Here is a 10,243-nt window from a genome sequence, read left to right as displayed (position 1 = left end):
CTTTCCATTTTGAGGAGTATATCCTCGACCATCGACCCCACAATGTGTACCATCTCCCCACCAATCATAGAATTCCATTGAACCCTTGTACTTGGATCGGCAGCTGGATCGGAGGCCTCTAGTGCGGTTTTTGCAAAATTTGCGATCTCTTCTTCAGACATTTGTCGCTGAAATTGAAGGGGGTTCGCACGGACCTCATTGAGCACATTGCGCACGACCGAGAGGTACACATTGTCGGGAATGACGGCTTCTTGTCTCTGACCGGAAGATCCACCGGCTTCGCCTCTTGTTGAATCCCTGTAACGTGAGGCGAGAGTCGGAATAAGTTAACCAGCACGAGCCTCGGGGAATCCAACAAGGTAGTCCTTCTTAGGCTTTTTGCCTTCGGGAACTCCGGTTGCTGACAACCACCATTCCAAGGGCTCGTCTCTATCCCCTGTTTGTGTAACCGACACCGGCCTGCTTTCTAGAATAGAAGCATATCGTGTCTACAGAGAAATGTGCATCAATCAGTACATTAAACAACTTAAAAAGTAAAATGGACATTGAAACTTTAAAAAAAAAACACAAGACAATCATTTAATTACCGCTATGGCCATTGCAGCAGGCTTGGTATACACGGGGTGCTCGGGATCACTTCCAACCCTTGTATGCGTCCGGTTCCATACTTCAAGGCGAGTTGGATTCTTTCCTCATTCCTTCCTTTTCATTTCCTTCCAAAAACAATTTAAATCATCAATATAATATATATGTGAATTAAATGTTAATTAAGAAATTAAGGTGTGTATGATAATAGATATTTATATATACCTCCTTCACTTTATTAAAAGACCGGGCACCGGCACTATGCAACCGCTCGACGTTCTTGCGGTTCGTAGATCCAACGGATGACCTATGCAAGTGCCCCTCATTCTTTTCCCAATAATTTAATAAATCCTTCCAAAAAAGTTCAGACCAATATCCAGGTCTTAAACTCAATTTTGATTTTCCGCTTTCCTTTGATTTTTGCTCAATATTTGTCTTGAGCTCATTCAACGTCCTCTTTATTGTGTTCTTGATATGCTTCTCAATTATATTTTTTGCTTCGGACCGGCTTTGTCCCTTTTGTTGCTTGAAATATAACTACAATTATAATAAAATCAAGATAAATTACATACATATGGTTAGACTATTTACACATAATACAAATAAATAAAAAAGCATGCATACAAATCACGATGTGAGCATAAGAAGAGTAGCTTACATTAAATTCCTCGACTACGTGTTTTAGCCATTCATCATCATATTCAACAATGTCGGTGAACGTGTAATGTCCAACGGGCCACCTTTCACGAACAATAGCAAGCAAAGTCTTCTTTGCTTGATCATCTTCAATACTACCAAAATGTGAAAAGAGATTATATGTACATATATATGTATGTCAACAAAATTTAAACAAGTGCAAGATACATATATATATATATATATATATAAGTTACTACAAGTAGACTTACTGTCCTCCTGAAATATTGATACGGATTGGTTTCGGAGGGAATTTTCCAAACAAACCGGCTGAATGGGATCGTGGCCTCCTAATTACCCTTTGTCTTGGAACTTCCTCTTCATTCGGATTCTCCCCGCCTTCATCCGAATCAGGTGGCTCATCACGTATAGCCAAGGTGCTAGACTTTCCTTTACCCTTCCGAGTGGAAGTTGTCTCCGTGGCTTTCCCTTTTCCCTTGCCTTTGGTTGTCTCCTTGGCCTTCCCCTTGCCCTTGCCTTTTCTTGCCATTAAGGCAATGATCATCACCACAAGGATGACAAACCACCACAAGGTGCCCTAATCAAACACCATAAACACCATTGGTTAGAATATGAATAAAAAAATAATCGACTTTAAATGGAAACCACAACCCCTTATGAATCAAAATGCAAACCACAACCCCTTAATTATATCACATAAATTTCATTCACAACCAATTATGCAAGCCACAACACCTTATGAATCGACTCATTTTTGAACATATAAACTCCAAAATGAATGAAACCACAACCCCTTATAAATCAAAATGCCAAAATACAAACCACAACCCCTTAATTATATCACATAAATTTCATTCACAACCAATTATGCAAACCACAACACCTTAATTATATCAAAATGCCAAATGCAAACCACAACCCCTTAATACAAACACAAAACCAAATTCCAAGCCCTCCTTATGAATGTGAGTACAAACTAAAACCTACAAAAATATAAAAACAAATAAAAAATAGAGATTTCCAAACTAACATATACAAATTAACATATACAAACCAAAACTAACATACACAAACTAAAACCTATCGTTTTCATTCTCATGACATAACCGACGACAAGAATTTGCATGTAGATTTCCAAACTAACATATACAAATTTTATATACATACAATGCATACATATAAAAGCTTGAAAACTAAACAAATCAAACAAATTGAAGTTCAATAGAGCTCTATACTAACACAAATTTAAGCTCTATAACAATTAAACTTGAAAAAAGTTAGGAGAGCGTTTCAGATTCTACCATTGAAGAGGATTTTGGAGAGGGTTTCCGATTCTTGATTCTTGCCGCCATTGCACTTGATTCTTGCCTTGAAAGAGTTAGGAGAGGGTTTGATTCGAGTTTGGAGTTTGAAAGAGTTTGGAGAGGAAAGGGGTGCAGAGTACTGTCGTTCGTGTGAGAATAAAAGAGGAAAGGGGGGTTTTTTTTTGTTTATATACTGACGCGCCAAAACCGACCGGCCATCCGGTCGGTTTTGACTTGGAAATCTGTGCAGAACCATCAAACGACGTCGTTTCTGTCGCGCGGGTGTTTTAATTTTTCACGAAAAATTTCATTTTCCGCGTAATTTTCAAGGTCGGTCGGTTTTACTCTCCAGTCGGTCGGTTTTGTGTTTTTGGGAAAATATTTTCTTAATTTAATATTTTGTTTATATAAAGTATTATTATAAAAACATTATAAAAGTGTATTTTGATTCATCGAAATCATCTGAATTTTTGTCTCGACGTTGATGAGATTATTTTATTAACATCCGTACGGTTGGATCGTTTAAATAATAAAACATCTATTTTTGAATAATTAAGAGTGAACGAGGTAATTCAAAATAAGACTTCTGCTATATGATCAGTCTTCTGGTTAGAGGATCCTTACATATAAGAATGTTTTTTAAATTGTCTAAAAAATTAAAACATCTTAGTGAAGTTTATAATTAACATGTGTGACTTCGTAACACGAAAATTAGGCGAACCGGGTTTTTTAAAAATATTTTCTTAATTTAAAATTTTATTTATGTAAATTTTAACAATAAAAAGGTTATAAAAGTGTATTTCGGTTCATCGAAATCATCTGAATTTTTGTCTCGACGTTGATGAGATTATTTTATTAACATCCGTACGGTTGGATCGTTTAAATAATAATACATCTATTTTTGAATAATTAAGAGTGAACGAGATAATTCAAAATAAGACTTCTGGTATATGATCAGTCTTCTGTTTAGGGGATCCGTACATATAAGAACATCTTAGTCAAGTTTATAATTAACATGTGTGACTTCGTAACGTGAAAATTAGGCGAATCGGGTTTTTTAAAAATATTTATGCAAACTCGGTCGGTTTTACACTATCGCGGTCGGTTTTCTGTCTAAGAAATTAAATAGTCGGTCGGTTATATTTGAAATCGGTCGGTTTTCTGCTCCACCGAATGGTAACCTTGGTCGGTTATATAACAAATCGGTCGGTTTTCTGCTTTTTGAATGGTAATAGCGGTCGGTTTTAGGTTTAGGCGGTCGGTTTTCTGCGCATTTTAACAAAAAAAACAAGGTTTTGTTGTTTCCTTTCTCTGCCTTTACCTACGACCAAACCAACAACCACCCAACAAACCAAGAAATCAATAATCAATAATTTCATGAAAGTTGAAGTACTAAATTCAACAACATCATAAAATATTCAATTATATTAATCAATTTCATCAAATCCATCATCATAATCATCATCTCCATCCCCATTATTTTCATTCTCGTCATCACTTCCTTCTTCTTCTTCTTCTTCTTCTTCTTCTTCTTCTTCTTCTTCTTCTTCTTCTTCTTCTTCTTCTTCTTCTTCTTCTTCTTCTTCTTCTTCTTCATCCTCTTCTTCCTCTTCTTCATCTTTGTCTTCTTCTTCTTGTTCATCTTCTTCATGACGAACGAACGGTAAGGTACCATATTGTGCAAAATCAACAAATATAGAGAATGCACTAGTAGCATTTGATCTATCTTCTTGATAAGCTTCTTCAATATCATTTGATATTTTGATAGATTCGCTTATCGGACGACTTTTAGACTTGACGACGGTAAAATATTTGCCATGTGGATTCAATACACTGGGAGCATAGTAAACCTGGGAAGCTTGACTAGCCAAAATAAAAATCTCATCCGACTTCAATCTTGAAGTAATATCCACGGTCACGACCCTATTTTTATCAATCACAACACCATTTCCGACACTATCAAACCATATACATTTGAATAAATATACATAATTTCCTCCTCGATAAATAAGCTTGACAATTTCCTCCAATTGTCCATAATAATCACTATTGTTATCATGTGAAGTGCCCTTAACAATGATACCGGAACCGGAAGATGTTCTCGTACAAAATTTGTATCCATTGACTTTACAAGTCTCAAATGTCATTACCCGCATAGCCGGTCCCTCAAACAAATATTGAAGAAGAGGTCGGTTTACATCATCTCGTCCAACCTAAAAATATTAAAAATATATTGATGAAATAAATTCAAATTTCAAAGGAAATTGAAAAAATAATATATACCTTTTTCAATAACCAATCTTTAAATCGGGTCTTTATGTAACAATCTAATTGTTGAGGTGTTGTCTCCGGACGTTGACTCATAACACGATCTGTAAACCGCCTGAAATAAATTATAATAAATTATTAATAAATTATCAATAAATTATAATAAATTTAAATAAATTATAAATGATACCTTAGATAAGGTTGAATTTCTGGAGAGTTCAGAAGTACATATTCTTCTGCTAACTTTCGCTCTTTATCGGTCAAATAACGACTTCCCTCTTTACCTAGACATTCAATTGGATAGTCAAAAACTTCTAATTTTTCGGAGCCATCACCATCAAAACGAGCTTCATTGCGACGTATTTTATTATGAATTGAGTCCGTGGCAAAGTAGAAGGAACAAAAATTAAGAATCTCCTCTTCCATATATCGTTCGGCAATTGAACCCTCGACTCGCGCTTTATTACCAACCTTTTGTTTAAATTTACCTAATAACCGTTCAATTGGATACATCCAATGCCAATAAGCGGGTCCTGCTAGTCTAATTTCTTCTGCTAAATGTATTACCAAATGCTCCATCGAATCAAACCAAGTCTGAGGAAAAATTGTTTCCAATAAACACAAAGCTCTAATAACCGATTTCGTCATTAGATCCAAATCGGATCTCGTAATCACGGATGAACATAATTCTTGAAAAAAATTGGAAATCATTGTCAAGGCATCCACAATTGGTCCCGGTAGAAGCTCGCGAATTGATAGCATACAATCATTCTCGCACACATCAATTTTTTCATATTCCACCCTTAAACTTTTCATAACCTTTTTCATCTCATAATAAGACTCGGGTAATGTGTGATTTTTTGGTAACACGTCCATAATGATCTTAATCAAACTGTTGAAGGCTTTGTCACTACAATTAGACGCATTTTTGAACTCCAACAATTTTGCGGTAAAACTTAATCTTGTAAATTTTGTGCAACCGGGATAAATAGGAGCACCATTTTCAACAATCGCCTTATAAAATTCTTTAGCACTATCATTAGGAGCTTCTTCAACATTAGTAGTACCCGTGGTATCATAAAATTCATGATTCGAACCGGCAAAATCATGTAACATGGAGTTGATATCAACATGATCATCTACTACCCTACGACATTCTCGCGTTTCACATGATTTTCGCTTTTTACTTTTTGCGAAACCTCTCCGTGCGAAGTCCATACCGTATAACTCTCCATCATACCCTCGGATATCAAATGAAACCGAACATCATCTACCCCTAACCAATTCAAATTTTTACAAAGCTTGCAAGGACATTTCATCATACCTCCCTCCATTTTCAAGCTTGCAAAATTCAAAAATTCCTCTACACCTTCCCTATATTCTAAATTTAGAGTAATTTTATCTCGTTGCAACCGGTTACTAATCCAACTCCGATCAAGATTTGTCATCTACATAAATATATATACACACCACGTATGTATGAACATAACATATACACATTACAAATTATCCAAGAAATTTATATAAACAACATGCATACAAATTATTCTCAACAAAATAAATAAAAATCACAATGTGATCATAATTAAGAAGAGTAGCTTACTTTGTTTTTGATAATTGATTCCTTCCTTTGTTGTTCTTCTTTTTCTTCTTCTCCTTCTTTTTCTTCTTCTCCTTCTTCTTCTTTTGATATTTGATAATTTCCAAGCTTTGTTGTATAATGAAAGTGGAGAGTAGTTTTTTACTTTTTACCTCAAACAAAACCGACCGCCTGTCAAAAACAACCGGTCGGTTATGTCTATTTTAACAAAACGCTGTCGTATCACTGCTAAAACGCACCTACCCACCGTTTTTTAAATAATAAAATATACAAATGGCAGTCAAACCCGACCACCAGGTGGTCGGTTATGTCGCAAAATAAAACCGACCGTATGTTTCTGGTCGGTTAACGAGCAGTGCGCTGTTTTCCCAGCATTTAAAACCGACCATGTAAAACCGACCGATCAAAAGCGACCAAGAATTCGGTCGGTTTTATAGTCCACTAAACAGCACTTAGCCAAAATAAATCAAGAATTAAAATTAAAATAACCAAAACCGACCGCGGTCGGTCGGTTTTATATCACAAAAACGACGTCGTTTCTGCACTTAGCCAAATAAATTGAGAATTAAAAATAAAAATAATCTAAACCGACCGTCGCCGGTCGGTTTTATAGTACGCATACGACGTCGTTCGTCGGTGCCGCAGAGCATTCTCATGACTTAGCCAAATAAATCGATAAATAAAACTAATAAACACAAAACCGACCGAATGTTTGTGGTCGGTTAACGAGCAGTGCGCTATTTTCCCAGCATTTAAAACCGACCACGTAAAACCGACCGATCAAAAGCGACCAACAATTCAGTCGGTTTTCTGCACTTGGTTATGGTATAAGCGGTCGGTTATGACGTTATCGGTCGGTTTACTGAGTTGCGGCAATGGTCACCTCGGTCGGTTATGACTGGTGTCGGTCGGTTTTGTCGGTTAAATTTTTAAAAAAATAATTTGACGGAACTGGTTTTATATCAGAAAACTCATAACAAATGCAACCATTTATTCGCAAGTCGTCTGATAAAAACCAGTCCCGTCAATGATAACTCCCTAAAAAATTGTTTAATCTTCAAAATATTTCAAATTAAAATTTATGCTAATAACAAATTAAACTCACACGCTTTATAATCAAACTCAAAAAAATATATCAAAATCAAATCAAACTCAAAATCAATTAAAATAGATGAGTAATAATAATATTTAAATCAAATTCAAAGTCCAAAATCAAATAAAATTAATCTTAATAATATTTCAATTTCAAAAACCTATCAATTTCCTAAGCAATCAAGGGGTATGAATATTGGGAGTGTAACTCATAGAATTCAATACAAGGGTAATGGAAGGGTGACTCTTGGGATTGTAACACTAATACAATTCAATGTAGAGACTTTTTAGTTGCTTAACACTTGTTCTATAAAAAGGGCTCTAATCTACCACAAATTAACTACAACTACTACAATCACAATCAAAATTACAATGGCAGTCACAATCAACTACAACAGCAACACCGTCACAATCAATGGAGTCTCCTATGGCATTCTCGACATCCCCGATGATATTTGGGTGGAAATGGATTGGGATTATAGAATCCCAATCATGTTCATGCAAATGGATCACTATCTCGAACAGGAGCGGCTAAAGGAAGAAAGGCGGGCAGCGCTACGCAAGCAAGAGTGGATGATTCGCTTCGCGGGGATGATGACCGCGAAGTTGAAGCAACAAAAGGAGGATGAGGACAAGGCGGGCAAGGGCAAAGGCGAGGCGGGCCCTTCGGGGATTTGAAGTTGTTAAAGTTGTTTTTAAGTGTTTTTTTATGAATTTTATTTAAGTATTTATAAAGATGTTTATGAATATTAATGAAATGATTATATATTTTGCTTCAAAAACGGACTCCTTCTTCATTATCATGCATTCATGCTTACAAACTCGACTAAAAATCGAATTCAAAGAACATAAACAATTAAAGAGAAACTAAAAATCAAAATCAAACTCAAATTCAAAATCATATACATAAAGAAACATATATATACATACATACAAAAACACATATATACATACACAAAATGCTAAAGAGAAACTGAGGGAGAGATCGATATACCTTTTAAGTTGGGATTGAACCCTAATTGAGATTGATATCCAAAATCCAATCGAGACCGAACGGAGTTTAAAATCCGTATTCTTCATGTGCATTTTGTTGGCGGAGAGGGAGAGGTTAGTTGGCGGAGAGACAGAGAGAGAGGGGAGTAGAGAGAGAGAGAGAGAGATTTTTGGGAAGAGAAGAGGAAAAAAATAAGTTGGGGAAAAAGAAAGAGAGACTGGTGGGGGAGAATCATATTAATCAAAATTACGACTTAAAACCGACCGGAGCCGGTCGGTTATGATATTTACATTAAAACGGTGTCGTAACCCCTTCTCAGACGAGTTTATGTAATCCATTTTCCACATAAAATAAAAAAATATATATATATGTATATAATAGGATAAAACCGACCGCTAGCGGTCGGTTTTGGTTTTCGCGATTAAACGGCGTCGTTCAAATCATAATTTATTTAAAAATCAATTAAATTTTTAAAAAAACATAACCGACCGACACCGTGGTCGGTTATGAACCGTACACGTCAGATGTAAAACCGACCGCTCTTGTTCTGGTCGGTTATAAAATGTCTGGCCTTGCCAGCAAGGCAAAATGACGTCGTACTGCAGTGTAACCGACCGATTTAGGACGGTCGGTTTTAAGTCGACACTTTTTTTTGGCGGTCGGTTTTAGCCGGTCGGTGTTGTCCTGTTTTTTTGTAGTGTAAGCACCACAGTCCTTTCTGCATAATAAGGGAGAAGGAAGAATTTGCACTCAAGGTTTATAGTGATAGTGCTTAAAATGGAGAATGTTAAAGCACATTGATAAGCCAAGTTATCACGTCCTCCATAATGCATAACATTGTTGGTGCAAAAGCAAGAAAATTGTCACTTAAAAAGTATTTCAAGTGGTCTTACTAAATACAAGATCTATATTTCACATGATCAAATGGTGAAAGATCTCTAGTTGGATAGGTCAAAGCAGTGAAAGTTAATGCCAAATAAAAGGCTCATGATTACAATTTGAAGCTGGTATGAAATTTCACACTTAAACAGGTTAGCACTCCGCTTCACTGCGGTAGTATTTTACAAAAACTTGTCTCTCAACGACTTCAGTGTCAGAATTAGCTAGGTGCAAGTTAAAACTCTCTTATATATCGACCTGAACAAATAAGGACCATGGCTTCGGAGCCTGCAAAAGAGTCTATTTGAATTGTTGATTAATCGCCAGAGATGGTTTAGAACCACTAGTATCATTATCTAATTGATCTTTCGGTTCTAATACTCTAATATCCGAGAGTTATCAGGTTTTATCAAATCTATTCCTATCTACGGAACTCTATTGGATCAAATGACAAACACATTATTTTAATTATATTACATTCCATATGACGTAGGATTCATGAGAAAATTATAAACTGATTACAAAGATGTGTTCTAAATATTATGTAATTATTGACGAGCATGAGAAAAAGCTCATATCTTAATTGAGATTACTATGGTGTATTTATATATATTGGAAGCTTATCACGAAAAAATGTTTTTGTGAGCCAACATTCACCGACCATAATAGAGGAGGAACATACCATTCTCTTCTATTCTCTTCTGTAATTAATGTTTTGCTTTAGAAAAAATATCCTTCTTAGGCTAAAATCTGCTAAAGTATGCTCACGTAATATGGTAAATAGTAATCAAACTGACATGTTTCCCACAATAGCGAAAAAAAATTGTGCAGGAAATTTAACATACAGGAGGATTGCCAATCAAC

At 35.6% G+C, this 10,243-nt stretch overlaps 1 long non-coding RNA gene across 1 annotated transcript; it reads right to left on the bottom strand.

Annotated features, from left to right (window-relative positions):
• Positions 1-809: 809 nt before the first annotated feature.
• LOC135150211 (uncharacterized) lies at positions 810-1,435 on the bottom strand. The gene is made up of 2 exons (XR_010288492.1): positions 1,244-1,435; positions 810-1,122 (listed from the first exon to the last, which is right to left on the bottom strand). It is a non-coding gene; the product is annotated as an uncharacterized LOC135150211 (long non-coding RNA).
• Positions 1,436-10,243: the final 8,808 nt, after the last annotated feature.

This window comes from Daucus carota, chromosome 2 (assembly GCF_001625215.2).
Source record: "Daucus carota subsp. sativus chromosome 2, DH1 v3.0, whole genome shotgun sequence".
NCBI classification, from domain to species: Eukaryota; Viridiplantae; Streptophyta; class Magnoliopsida; order Apiales; family Apiaceae; genus Daucus; species Daucus carota.
This window is presented reverse-complemented; position numbering and strand designations above follow the sequence as displayed.